Consider the following 15,246-nt stretch of genomic DNA (forward strand, 5'->3'; position numbering starts at 1 on the left):
CACCACCTATACTGCACAAAATAGAATTCATCTTTATTTTAGGTAGGGAGATTAATTGATTTGCCCAGAATCACTGGATTTTGAGCTGATGCCAGAACTTGAATGTACTTCTTGAGTTCCAAGGTCAGAAGCTCCGAAACCATAACGCTACATCCTTTGTTTTTTTTCTCTGGGAAAAGTGAGCTCCCGGCCAGGCCTATGCAAACACACCCCCACTCCTCCACCAAGGCCTAAAAGACACTGGGACTGAGGTGAGAACACCTGGCCCTTAACAAGGCTACTTTTCTTACTAACCCCCTCCGTAGTCCACTATAGTCTCAAGGTATGACCTGGCAGGGGAGGAGGGGTCAAGAAAAGCACACAACTGATACTGCTAGTCCAGGTGACTATGTGAAAATTCCCCCCCTGCAAAACCCCTGCATACTTCCACCCACCCCAGACCCACCTTGGCCTTACAATGATGTCCATGTAGGGAATGACACTTCTTCTCGGCTGGCCCGGACACACGCGGTAGGGGGCCGAGGTGAAAATGCCCTAAGGAACAGAACAATACCTGGCCTCCAGCCTCCCTTTGACACAGGAGTGTGCCCAGCACAATGGTGATTCTTTAAAGTGGTCTCGTGGGGATCAGGAAAGACAGTAAGCTCTGAGGGCCCGTTCACTGCGGTCCTAAAAAAACAGCCCACAGATTATCCTGAGGCATAGGTCTATCACCCAATGCCCGGCTCCCTGCCTTCCCAATGTGGCCCTGTATACGGTGTATCTGTCTGTTTATTGTTGTCAGAAGACACGACTTGTCCCTTCATCCTTCAATCTGTCTAGGGGTCCAAGATCCAGATGACTGATCATGCCCAATTGGGTCCCGCCATCCAAACCAGCCAAACCTCTTAGCCTGGACAAATGGCGGGATATCCAAATCTATCAGTTTGCCCATAATCATAACCAACATATGAAAAGATACCCATCAGTATTGTCTCATCCTACTGGAGGATAGACTGAGGAGTGGTATGTCAAGCATATTCATAATTTAGGGAAGACTGTAGTACGCTATCTGACAAACTGAAAGGACAAACAGGAGAAAAACTCTGAATACAAAAAAAAGACAACGATGATGCCTTACTTTTGAGAGCCATACAGTTTTCAAGCTGTTGCAATGCTATTCCCAATCCCCTTTGATGGGTTGTTGGGTAGCAGTCCTGAAGCCTCCTTGAATTTTCCTATTACATTCAACATATACCTGCAAGACTAAGGGTTTGCACATTGTCATTATATACAGTCAATTTCAAGAACAGGATCAGCCACCGCATGTTGCAATTACTCTTCTTCCATATGACTCCCCTTAAATTTGTAACACATTGGCACATTCTTATTTTTTTATCCAGAAGCAACCAGCACTGGAATAATCAAATCAAAACCCAATGTGGTTCTTTTCTCGTGACTGGCAACAGCAATATGAGGACAACATTACACCCACTCCACCCTTCTAATGTGGTAAGTGTGCCAACAGGAGATAGGTCTGGAGAAAATGAGTCTTGAAGTGCCAAAGAGAGCATAGGAGAGAAAATACATTCACAAAGAAGATGAAAGACCTCCAAGAGGATCCCTTAACTGCAGAAGCAGCAGCCTCCATGCTTCTCATTAGCCTTACAAGTGCCTTCTCCTATTAACCTGTGTGCCACCAAGTCAGTGAGAGTGCCACCTGATGGATATTTACATTTCTTGTCAAAATGGGATGGTGTAAGTTTACCCAATTCAGGGATTTGGGCCACCATCACAATAAAGGAGAATGCAAGGCACTGCATCTTCATAACTAGGCGAAATGAACAATCTTTAATCCTTGCCTTCATCAATTGTAAGTCCCACAGCCCATGTACCTTTATTAAAAGTCACAATGCAACCTCAAGTGCATTAGATCCACTTCCTTATGACCTCTCCATGTGTCCCTGTACATCTTCTAGTACCTATTACGTTGCTGTATTTTACAGAGTTCACCGCAGTGTAAAATATTCACAGCCTTGTAAAAGTCGAAGGCGCGCAAGTAAATGAGTAAAGTTTCATTGTTGATTAATTATAATCTTACAATATGTCATCATTTGAAATTCCGACAATTCTACCAGCTCTCAAGGTTTCTGCAACTTAGTGAAGCGCTAGAGTCGAAGGAGTGCCTGTCACTAGTCAAGGGGAAAGTGCTGGAAAGCCATGTGCCTGTACTGCAGGGCTGGTGTTCAAAGAGCTAGACACCGAAGAGGGATGCTGGGCCTGACCAAAGCCCAAGCATTCTCCCACCTCTGCTAAGTGGGAGAGTTAGGTGCAGGACAAGCACCAAAGAGGCCTATTCGTTAAGTGAAACGATAAGGCGGAAGGCACGCGCGTCAACTAGAACGCGCAGCGCTCTTCCGCCTTTGCTGGAAACCTTTATCCGCGATCATGCTCGGCCTTGTCTACAGACGCGGTCGTTGGCTGAGCATAGGTAACAAAAAGCCCCTATGTAGGGCTCAAATGTGCATAATTTTCCGATCATTGTGCTCAAAGAATGCACAGTTTAATGACCAGCGGCTTTAAGGTGTTGTGATGAGCTGCAGGAAGTATAGCAGACCCCAAAACCTCCGTTCAAAAGTTGCCCTCGCACTCTCAAGGGGTGTATTTATACACACAGGAGGTGTTTGCTTGGTATAAAGGCTCTTCTTGAGCCTTTATTTTATAAACAGGCATTGGAGTGTTTGTTGGTCGGCTGCATTGGCAGCATATTGAAATTAGAAAGAAGACTCTTGGGCGCGTTATTGAACACAATGCTTTATTGACAATGTCGATGGTTGACAATGCAATCTTTTACATTATAATGTACATTATCGAACGTTGACCCTGTCCCCATTGATTTCAGTGGTGATACAATGATGGATGGTAACATGTTTTCTGATTTTTCTAATGTGGTAATAATTTGCCAAAGCCAGTAGGCCTCCTTTATTCATAAAGACAGCCTCTTTTATTGTGAAATTGCATTTAGTGTAAGCAGGGATGTGGCAATAGGGTTCCGGACCCACTATGGGTATAACGTGTTATGAGGGTGTCACCATTGGTTTTTCCACCTACCCAATTGTATATATTTTCTAAATAATCTGTAGTATTTAGCAGTGTGTGAATAATAAAAATATCTTTCCTTTTCATAACACAAAGAAATGGCTGGCCAATGATTTGATGCGTGTTATTGTTGTGCCACAGTGAGCTTGGGGAGGTCGCCCACACCACTGCCACGAGTAGGCCTTGGACGGCTCTTCAGCACTATCCTAAGAGAGTTAAGCGCTACAATGAGGCACTTGGCTCACAGTAAAGAGAAAGGGCCTGCTTTAGAACTTGGCGGACAGGATACTCGGTCACAAATGTGACGGGTTTTCCATCCACCGTTTTACAAGTGCATTATATCACGTTTGTGACAGAGTAGCCCATCTGCCAAGATCATAGTCAGGCCCAAAGTTGTGAGCCTATTACTTGTGAAACACTCATATTCTTTGCATCTAAAAAAGCATTTCTTACAAAACCTATCTTTCAGACAATGCTTCGGCATTTACCACTAAAGCTATGATGGATGCCATGTCTGATCCGGAAGTACAACTGCAATATCCGCACCGCTTCCGTCACAATGGAATGATCATCCCTCCAGGCAATCAATGCTTCTTGCTTGCTGTGTGTTCTATGACGGATACATTTGTCAGCAATGGTCATGTTATAGCTGGGTTGTTACTGGAGTTCTGCTCATACTATGGTGGATTACACAGTTGATTAGAATTGTGGTCGTCGTACATGGGAAATACATCCCTGATATAAGAGTGCCATTTCTCGTGTTTCAGGAACTCTCCTTCTCCCACAGAACAATAGGATCATCTTTCTGAGATGTGGAAAATTCACCTAAATTGCCTCCACATAGTTGCGTAAAATTACAGAAAAATAGTACACAAGGGAATTTATAAGTTAACTCTAATTAATTTCCATGGAATATCCATGTGGCCGATAGATACCGAAGTGTCTGTTCAAAGATTTCTATCTAAAGCTGCAGATCCATTAACAAAGAGACAGGACCCAGATATAGCTTACAACTGTGGCAAGGTATGCCAAAGAAGTGTTTTTAATTCCAGTATAAATGCTGTAAGAGATGACCTTGCAAAGCTCAGCAAAGAAATGTATTTTAGTGATTTTCTGAAGGCCTGGACCACATTTTAATTTTGCTAGAGTAACTGGAGGAATTTCGGTAACAACGCATTTTGATGCAAAATTACCAAAATTATACTTTTACTCCAGATTGGGTAAATAAGAGTAATTTGGGTCAAAAATCTACTACAGGAACACTGGAACAACAAACTAGGGGCAGAGCAACCATTGGAGTCGAGACGAAAGGCTTTTCAGGTTGAGAGATCGGAGAGAGGCTCAGTGCAGAGCAGTGCTTCCGAGAGAGGCTAGGCGGCCGAGCCGAGCTGCGAGAGCTCCGCGAGAGCCGCGGAAGAGCAAATCCGAACCCAAACCTGCCGGAGCTCCGCAGGAGCTGCAGGTGCCGCGGGAGCACCGCGAGAGCACCGCGAGAGCCGCGGGTGAGCCCACAGGAGCCAACAGGAGGGCAGGAGCCCCAGAGTAGAAGTGCGTGCGGGAGCGGGCAGGAGGAGAGCCGTGGTCAGGAGCGGAGGTGAGGTTTACCAACTATCTACCAGCCTACCAGCCCCCACCCTCCCCTTGCTACTATCACGCTTCCTTGCTCACCTTCCTCCACCACTTCCTCCACCACTCACGACTCCTCCAACATCAGCAGCAGCCTGAAAAACGCCTGATATTACCAGCGCAAGTGCCAGAGCCTCACTCTAAACAAAACAGGAAGAAAACAATAAAAAACAATACAAAAATAAAAGCTCTGCGACCCTGCGGTTGTATTACCAACTCCCTGGACTTGTGGACTTGTGGGCATTTTTGGGATTTCGGATTCCTCCACAGGCAGCTAACAAAAGGGGGGCAGCTGCCCACAGAAGATCCTCAGTACCCCTTGACCCACCGCCCTGTCCCCCTCAGCCCCCAAACAGAGCCCTCTCAGCAGCATCCGTGAGCGAGTGGCAGCAGTGAGGGAGGGGGGGGGGGGGGCAGAGAAACTGGATGGCCGTGGTCCTAAGACGTGCCTGATTTGAAAGGAGTCTCTACTTGAGGGAGCCTGCGTGGAGGAGTGTCGCTGCTTGGAGGAGTGTCGCTGCGGTTGCCGCCGCAGTTCGCCGCAGTTCGGGTCGTGGTGGGGGGTCCCGGGTTCCGGGTCCCCGTCTGCTGTCTGGGGCGGCTCCTCGTGGGCTTGGTGTCTGAGCGTGTCTGAGCATGTGCCCGCTACGCTATGCTTGCAAGGAGACCAGCGAGGAGGAGTCGAGGTGACTGCCTGACACGGAGGTCAGTGGAGATCACGGGGGTCTACTGCACGAAAGACAAAGGGGCGCATTACTCAATTGAGGACTCGAAGTCCCAGGAATCTTTTTTGCTGCAGACACCTGCTCCTGGGATAGAGCAACGCCTCCCCTACTGACGCTACTCACTCCACTAGCACTTCCGTTGCAGGAGTGCGCGGGAACAGCCCGGGACTAGGGCGGGGTCTGTCTGTGGCCGTCCGGGGCCGGAGAGGCGGGCTGGGCCATTCCTTTTTCGCCTGTGGCTCTAGGACTGTATTACATCTGCCACAGTAAGTACTGTTGGGGATATCATTAATATGGCTGCCCGAGGGACAAGGAGCAATACAATGGCCAGCAGAGGGTTGGTTACTGGTACCTTAGACAATTTTATCGTTAGAGCAAACTCAGTGATTGACCAGGGTATTATCCTTATGGAGCGCAGAGTGTCTCAGGACCTTGCAATGGCTAAACGATCTTCCTTGGGCCACCTTGCCAATGCTCGGACGCCTGTGCATGACAATCTTATTAATATTACCTGCGTCCCAACCCTGGTACATGCTCCTCAGGACGACGGTCACATCTCTTCAACTATAGGCTCCCCAATTACAGAGGCAACTGTGACAGCTGTGGTACCAGAGGTTTCATCTTTCCCTACCTCGCCTGTGAAATCACCGGCAAATCCATCGAGGGGGAATCAAGGAGCGGCAAAATGCAAAAGGAAGCGGGCTGCCACTAAAGTGGATTGTCACAGGAAGACCAGAACACCGAAGGGCCGGACTAGCAGTGTCACATCTTTAAAACACAAGGGAGGTCCTACCTTGAATAACTTGATTGGTGCGGACACTGACTTATCCCTGTCGCCTCCAGCTGCAAAAGGACCCATGACCCTGGAGGTTCAGTGCATGGGTGGGGCCAAGGGCGAGTACGATATCCTTATAGAGAGTCTGGGGTCCTTGCTAAAGATAGTGCTTGATCCGTTAGATCAGAGATTAGCTCGCATGGAAACCCAGCTCTCCCAGCTACAACAGGCTATGGCTGGGAATGGGGTAAAAAGAAAGGAAACAAGCATTTACAATGCAACAGGTCTCGCATTTGTAAATTTTAGAGCTATCGTACACTAAAACTACGGACCCAAATCACTCCATTCCAATGCTCGCAAGACTCCAAGATTACATCAGGTGTGATAATGTAATGTCAGCACGTATTTGTTATCTTAGCTCATCCTGCTATCCTTACACACTTGGAATATAATGTGACATTTATTCAGAATTAATAAGGGCAGAAGTTACAACTAAAAAAACTGCCTGCAGCACTGAGCCCATATACACTATAAGACGAGCATATTTTCAAATACAAATGCTGAGTTTTAAGCACGACGGCGTGCTTGTCTACAAAATCAGGAATTTTCACGCTCGCTGCTAACATCAGCTGCAATAGTAATTACGACCCAAATCACTCCATTCCAATGCTCGCAAAACTCGCAGATTATTTGAATTTGAATTTAAATTTGAATTTAAAAACATTTATAGAGCGCACTTATACCATGCGGTTTCATGGCGCTGAGGGTGGTGCAGTAGCATTCGGCGGTGGAGACTAGACATTGTTGGCTTGCTCAAATAACAGGGTTTTAAGATCTTTCCGAAACTGTATATATGAGGGGGAGGTACGGAGAGCGGCAGGAAGAGAGTTCCAGAAAAGCGGAGCGAGAACAGCGAATTTCGCTCCGTCGGATTTCTTTTTCTTGAAGCGAGGAATGGTCAAGAGGGCCATATGGGCAGAGCGGAGTTCGCGACCTGGTAGGTACGGTTTTATGGCAGCGCATATGAACTCAGGGGCGGTACCTGATCTGGCCTGAAACGTGAGGCAACCGAGTTTAAAAAGAGCATGCTCCCTCACCGGGAGCCAATGCAAGGCTTTGAGCAAGGGAGTGGCACGATGGTATTTGGGTAAGCCATAAATCAAACGAGCCGCTTGATTCTGAATGAGCTGCAAGCGATAGAGCGCGTAGACTGGAGCTCCATTATAGATAATGTTACCATAGTCGACTCGCGACAGCACCATGGCCAACACAATAATTTTTAAGGCAGAAGGGGAGAAAAAGCGGGATACTTTCCTAATTAATCTTAGTGAAAAAAAACAAGCAGAAACCACTGAACCAACTTGTGAGTGGATAGAGAGTTGTGAGTTAAGAAGAATCCCAAGAGTTTTGACCTTAGGGACGGGAAGGGGGGAGACACCAAGTGACAGAGGCCAGTGAGAGGAGGTCCATGGGCTGCAACCACCTCCGGTCAGGACCAGCTCAGTCTTGTCCGGATTGAGTTTGAGGTGGTTGCAGTTCATCCAGTCCTGAATGAATGTCATGACAGTCTGAACATTAGGGGAAGATGAAGGGGAATTAGAAAGGTTAAAGATTAGCTGGAGATCATCGGCGTAATTGAACACCGTGACCTCCATCTGCTGTAACGAAAAAATGAGGGGGTGGATGTATAAATTAAATAAAAGGGGGGAAAGTGATGAGCCTTGAGGGACCCCGCATTCCACCTTACGAAAGTCTGCGGTGAAATTGGCCAGATGGACGGCTTGGGCCCTCCCTGTAAGGAGGGACTCAATCCACGAGAAGGCTAGGCCTTCTATGCCTGCCGCCCTGACACGGTTAAGGAGGATGGAGTGATCCACCGTGTCAAAGGCGGCGGACAGGTCTAATAAAATCAAGGCTTGCGAGAGGTTGGTGTCAATGCCTTCACGTAGCGCATCCATTACCGAGATCACCACTTTCTCGGTGGAGTGCAATGGGCGAAAGCCGGCTTGACGGGGGGAGAGGCAGTGATTGATTTCGACATGAGTGCTTAAGATGGTTGTGACGTGAGTTTCCAGAATTTTTGCTAGGTAGGGCAGGAGGGATATGGGACGATAATTGGAGGGGGAGGAAGGATCAGCGTCAGATTTTTTAATAATGGGTATTACAACCGCTGATTTGTGAATGCCCGGAACATTTCCTTTCCTTAACGAGTCATTAAGGAGGGTCAGAGGGGGGATGGGGGAAGTAAGGTAAATTTCCCTAAGGATATGGGCTGGGGCAAAATCTGAGGGAGAACCAGATTTGACGCGGTGAAGTAATGGGAAGAAAGTGTCCTCAGTTAATAGTGGAATAGAATTGAGTTTAGAGGCAGTGGGCGGAGGGGAAGGATTAACAAATGTGAGGGGAGGTGGGGGAATGTTAAGTCTAATTTTAGCTACTTTATCAATAAAAAACTCATTGAGCGAGTTACAGAGGGACTGAGAAGGGGGAATGGTAGCCGTGGTTCTACTGGATAGTGCCAGTTCATGGACTGTGGTAAAGATTTCCTTTGAGCGAGACTCAGCTGCCATGATCCTGCTGGTATAAAATTCAGTTTTGGCCGCCAGAATGCCTTTTTTATAAGTTTTTAAAACAGACAAATACATTGTCTTTAGCTCTGGACTATAGCTTTTCCTCCAGGCTCGCTCGGCTCTTCTGGCTGCTAATTTCTGTTCTTTTAGTTCTGAAGTGAACCAACGATTGGCTGCATGGCCCCTCTTAACGGTGAGTCGCCTCAGGGGGGCGAATTCGTCACCCGCCAAAGTCAGCCAGTTGTCAATGGCGGCCAGTTGAGAGGTAGCAGTGAGATCTGTAAGATCGGGAGCGGTTTTGGCCAGGGTAGAGGGCATGTCCGTTTTCCCCCTTTCCTGACCCAAATGTTTTTGGGAAGTGAAGGTTTGACCGACGCGGTCAGTGCAAGGGAGAAAGAGATAATAGAATGGTCGGACCAGGAGCACGGAGAAATTATAGGGGATGTAGATGGAATGTTCAATGCCCAGATTTGATCCAACATGTGACCGTGTATGTGTGTGGGACCATAAGTGAGTAGTGAGAAATTTAAGGAAATCATAAAGTCTGTAAATTCTTTGGATTGAGGGCTCTCAGCAGGTTCATTGGGCCAAAAGTTGAGGTCCCCTAGAACTAGTACCGATGAGTTGTTAACCACAAGGGTGGCTAAGAGAGCCTGAATGCTAGGAAGAAAGAATGGGGTAGGCTGGGGAGGGCGATAGATTAAGACAAAAGTGAATGTTACCTGATGGAGGGTTAAACGAGCTACAAGGTAATCTACCTCAGGAATGGGTAGGGAGGGAAGAATCTGGAAACTAAAATCGGTCCGGGCTATTAAGGCTACTCCACCACCCTGTTTGCCCTCAGGCCGGTCTGCTCGAATGGCAGAGTATGATGGAGGCAGCGCGGCTAATACGTTGGGTAGGGAGTCAGCCTTAAACCAGGTCTCAGTTAAGAATATGAGGTCTGGGTTATGGGTGTCAATATAGTCAAATAGATCGTATTGATGACTAACCGCGGATCTAGTATTTAGGAGTATTGCTGTGGTATTGCAAATCGGTGCTGAGGGGGCTGATGGGAGCACGGGAGTACAGGATGGTGTTATAGGTGAAGGAACTAAGTGTGAACCGATAATAGGAGGACAGTGAGGCGGGGAGGAGTATAAATCAAGCTGTCTCAGGTGGATACTGATCAGAGGGTCAACCGCTCCGGGGGCCCAATAGGAGAGTAGTAATGCCGACGAATACATAAGTAAACGGGTAGCCTCTCGTGCCCCTAGCCCCGGTCGGCCGCGGACGGGCGCAGACGGGCTTAACTCTGGCGCAACTCCGGCGCGCCTACGTCGCGCCCGCTGCGCTCGTCCGCTGCGCTGACACATGCTGCACGATTAAGTAGGGGCGGGGCGGTGGAGGAGGGGCAGGGCTGGGAAGGAAGGCAGCCCGATCAAAGATGGCGCCCGCTGCTGCTAAGAGCCCGCAAATACGCCAACCCGTCCTGGCAGCCCACCTCTGAAACCCCAATAGGTGAGAGACCTGCACAAACTTTAAAAACAGTTAATAGCAGTGAAATACAGTACAAGTAAACATCATCTGCGCTAGTAATCAGCGAGGGAAGAGAGCAGGGAAATCGCGACCAGTTATCGAGCGTTATACCAGCCAGCCCACTGCCACCGGGCTACTGGCAAACACGGTGGGAAAACAAGTCCAAGCTCTTAAGTAGGGGCGGGGCGGGGCGGTGGAGGAGGGGCAGGGCTGGGAAGGAAGGCAGCCCGATCAAAGATGGCGCCCGCTGCTGCTAAGAGCCCGCAAATACGCCAACCCGCCCTGGCAGCCCACCTCTGAAACCCCAATAGGTGAGAGACCTGCACAAACTTTAAAAACAGTTAATAGCAGTGAAATACAGTACAAGTAAACATCGCCTGCGCTAGTAATCAGCGAGGGAAGAGAGCAGGGAAATCGCGACCAGTTATCGAGCGTTATACCAGCCAGCCCACTGCCACCGGGCTACTGGCAAACACCAGGTGTGATAGTATAATGTCAGCACGTAATTGTCATCTCAGCTCATCCTGCTATCCTTACACACTTGGAATATAATGTGACATTTATTGAGAATTAATAAGGGCAGAAGTTACAACTAAAAAAACTGCATGCAGCACTGAGCCCATATACACTAAAAGACAAACATATTTGCAAATACAAATGCTGAGTTTTAAGCACGATGGCGTGCTTGTCTACAAAATCAGAAATTTTCACGCTCGCTGCTAACATCAGCTGCGATAGTAATTACGAGCCAAATCACTCCATTCCAATGCCGCAAAATAAAGACAGCTAAACCCTTCTAGTAAGATAAATACAACGACCTAAATAGCAGTACAACTCTTCCTGAAAAATAAATTAAAACAAAATAAATAGCAGAAATTGACCATCGTACACTAAAACTACGGACCCAAATCACTCCATTCCAATGCTCGCAAAACTCCAAGATTACATCAGGTGTGATAGTGTAATGTCAGCACGTATTTGTTATCTCAGCTCATCCTGCTATACTTACACACTTGGAATATAATGTGACATTTATTCAGAAATATTACGGGCAGAAGTTACAACAAAAAAAACTGCCTGCAGCACTGAGCCCATATACACTATAAGACGAGCATATTTTCAAATACAAATGCTGAGTTTTAAGCACGACGCCGTGCTTGTCTACAAAATCAGGAATTTTCACGCTCGCTGCTAACATCAGCTGCAATAGTAATTACGACCCAAATAACTCTATTCCAATGCTCGCAAAACTCGCAGATTACATCAGGTGTGATAGTATAATGTCAGCACGTAATTGTTATCTCAGCTCATCCTGCTATCCTTACACACTTGGAATATAATGTGACATTTATTGAGAATTAATAAGGGCAGAAGTTACAACTAAAAAAAATGCCTGCAGCACTGAGCCCATATACACTATAAGACAAGCATAGTTTCAAATACAAATGTTTAGTTTTATGCACGACGGCGTGCTTGTCTACAAAATGATGAATTTTCACGCTCACTGCTAACATCAGCTGCGATAGTATAGTTACAGCACGAAATTGTAACATGAAATCATCCTGCCGTCTTTACATACTTAGAACATGGGATGAGATTCGAGAGGGATTAATAAAGTTAGAGCTTGCAAGTATAAAACACCCGAAAACAGTGAGCCCATGTGGTTACAACAACAAAACAGCACCAAAGGCTAAACTGATGTTCCTTATAACACGAGCACAGTTGTAAATAAGAAACGTTTGTTTTGGGCAAATGTATACCATTTTACACATCAACACGCTTCACGCTCGCTGCTGATATCAAGTATGATCGTATATTTACGGGACTTCATTCACACATCAAATCATCCTGCTATCCTTACGAAGTCAGTACATGGTGTGCCATTTGTTATATATTCATAAAGGCACAAGGCACAACTATAAAAGAGCCTGAAGCCTTGCGCCCATGTACACTAATATTCAAGGGTTTCCTACCCGCATCCACGCTACGCGCACACAGCCACTTCGCAGTGCCCTTCAATTGGGAATAATGTGTGAAAAGGGTAAAAAAAATCGGAAGACAGAAAGTCTGGTATGGTGTCAAGCGTCAACTTGTTTGTGACAGCTGAGAACCGAAACCAGGCCAAGATAATGAAGTACATTAAGATGGGCAGTATAGATTGTAATCTCTTCGTTCCCAGCCTCAAAGAGATGCAAATGAAGACACAGAGTGATGCGAAAGGTCTTTTCCATTCCAATGCCGCAAAGTAAAAAAACAGCCAAACTCCCGGGAAAATAAATCAAAACGCGCTAAATAGCAATGCAACTCTCCCGGGAAAATAAATAAAAATAAGCAAAATAGCAGAAAAAGGAACATCGTACACTAAAATTACGAGCCAAATCACTCCATTCCAATGCAGCAAAATAACACAGCTAAACCCTTCTAGTTACATAAGTAAAACGCGCTAAATAACAGTGCAACTGTTCTGAAAAAAAAAATGAAAACAAAATAAATAGCAGAAACGGACCATTGTACACTAAAAGTACGGAGCCAATTCACTCCATTCCAATGCCTCAAAGAAAACACAGCTAATAAAACACGCTATGGACCCAATTCAAAGTAAACACAGCTATAATAATAAAACACGCTACTGACCCAATTCACTTCATTCCAATGCCTCAAACTAAACACAGCTAAACTCTTTCAGCAATAGCCACGAAAAGAAACAAAAGAGTTCCAACTGGAACACTTCATGCCACATAAAGCATGTTTACTGTAGTTAGGCGGTGCTGCGTGGGCGTTCTTAAAAAAGTAAAGGCTGATCGACAAAGGGCATTAGCCTGTCAGAAACCAACACACTAAAACAGACAAGCTCAGGAACCAATTACTGAGAAAGAGCTGCAGTAGGCGGAGATTGAACACATTTACAAATTACTTAATGCCTCGGAGAGGCAGCGCATGCGCTGCCCTATGCGAGACCTAAAAATGCAGATGGCGGATACAGCCCAAATCAGTTCTGTGCCTACTGGGGTTGCGAGTCTTGCTCATTCTCCTACTGCTGTGCCTTCTATCACAGCTGCAAATAAGTCAGCTACGGCCGCAGGAGCTGGTGCAGGGGCAGTACTGGCAGTCAATCTGAGCACGCACACTTTAGACGCGATAGCACCAGAGGAGGGAGAGTCTCTACCTAATTTTACACCTCAGGTTGCGACAAGAATTGATTTACCGCCTGAAACCAGTCCGTATGTGGTGGGTTTGACAGGCACTCCTGAAATTAGCAACCCAGGCCAGGAATCATTTATGTCTTTAAAAAATAAAGTGACCCAGTGGCTCAATCATAATCGGCCCCTACAGCATAATGTTAAAAGTGAAGTACTGATGGTACGCAGGATAGCTTGGGTGGGACGCAGTAGAAAAACCATCCCAGGCGATTGTGTTCTGGTTAATTTCAGGGACCCACGCACAGTAGAACATATTTGCAATTGGACTCACGATAGTGAAGGCTCGAGGATCAAACCCTATCCCCTGTCCTTCTTTTACCCTCGACCTGCAACGCCAGTTTGCGCATCGGATTGGTCACTGGCGATGCAAAAGCGGGGTCTAAGGGTAAACAGGGGCGATCACAGAGACCTTATCACCCAAAACTACCCTGTGACCCATAATAGGTTTAGTTCCCTTGAAATGGTGGACTGACTTCATGTGGATAGGGAGCTGAGGGTGGGCAATTCCCATGGTCCCTAAAAAGATTACTTAAAGTGCAGAGGAATTTGAGGGTGGTTCAGAAAGTGCGTTTCCAATTATCCAGACCCGGGTTCCTAAAACGGTAGAGGGGCTTGTGACTCAAGAAAGTGTGGTGCTACAGCACCAAGCTCAACCTGATTGTTGGGCACAGAATGTAGGTGAGACACTAGGAAGTGTTGCAGTTACCAAAGCAGCCATGGCACAGACCTCAATTGAAATACTGTCTTGGAACGTGGCGGGTATAACAAACAAGCTACATTGCCCAGAGTGGGGTGCCCTGGTAGACCAGATGGATTAATGTTTGTTGCAGGAGACTTGGGCCAGGGAGGAACACTCAAGAGTGGGATTTTCCACTTATCATGTACCCGCAAGGTGGGGAGGGAAAGGAAGACCTTCTGGTGGATTGGCTATATGGGTTGCTCTTCATTTGGGTTGCGTGGTGGAAAATATGCCCACTCATTCAGAGGATGTGCAGTGTTTAGTGCTAAAATGGCCCAATGGGTATGGACTGGCGGTTGTGAATGTTTACTCGTGTCCAGTTCAGATAGGGCTTGAGTCACCCACAATCGATGATCTATCCCAATTCTTGAGTCTATTGCCAGGGGATTCTAGGCTTTTGGTGGCAGGGGATGTGAATTGCCAATATGAACCTTTTTTTGGAAGTAGCGAAGGCGCGCTTATGGGAGAGGATGACTACTGGGCGATCCCCCAATGTCAGTCCCCACGCCCTAAGGTGTGGTCCCCATTGGCTACTCAGATCACAGCCCTTGTATTAAATAATTCCCTTAGGGCTTGTAATGGCCGTTCAGCGTCCGATAGCCCGTCAGTATGCACCTATAACAAGAAGGGGCAAGAGTCCTGAATCGATTACATCATAGTGGAAACCCGGATGTGGTCGATGCTCATTGATTTTAGGGTAGGTGAGAGGGCTGATAGTGACCATAACGCGTTACGCCTGGAGTTGGTGAATCCAGGGCAACAAGAAACAGACTCACTTAATGTAGGAGGGGACGATGAGGGTTTGGGTCTGATCTTATCAAGTAACAGGCGGAGGGTAAAGTGGGGGAGAATAATAGGTTTGGAAGAGAACTTAGCTAAAGTCTACAACATAGTTCTATTATGACTCCTGGAGGTCGAAACTCTAAGCTCCCAAGATGTTCCCAGTGACTTCAATGGAGAGCTTAGTGTAATCCATTCAGATTTGGCCAATAGCCTGGCTGAAGTTTTCTACCCC

The 15,246-nt window shown here is 46.8% G+C and overlaps 1 protein-coding gene across 1 annotated transcript in view; it reads left to right on the forward strand.

Moving 5' to 3' along the window:
* Window positions 1-4,597: 4,597 nt before the first annotated feature.
* Window positions 4,598-15,246, forward strand: part of LOC146830331 (pentraxin fusion protein-like) — a 337,598-nt gene continuing 326,949 nt past the window's right edge. Inside the window, exon 1 of the mRNA XM_085604537.1 lies at window positions 4,598-4,672. The gene's annotated coding sequence lies outside the window, so the exon portion shown is untranslated. The remainder of the gene's footprint in view (window positions 4,673-15,246) is intronic.

Source organism: Triturus cristatus, chromosome 5_1, assembly GCF_964204655.1.
Source record: "Triturus cristatus chromosome 5_1, aTriCri1.1, whole genome shotgun sequence".
Classification (NCBI taxonomy): Eukaryota; Metazoa; Chordata; class Amphibia; order Caudata; family Salamandridae; genus Triturus; species Triturus cristatus.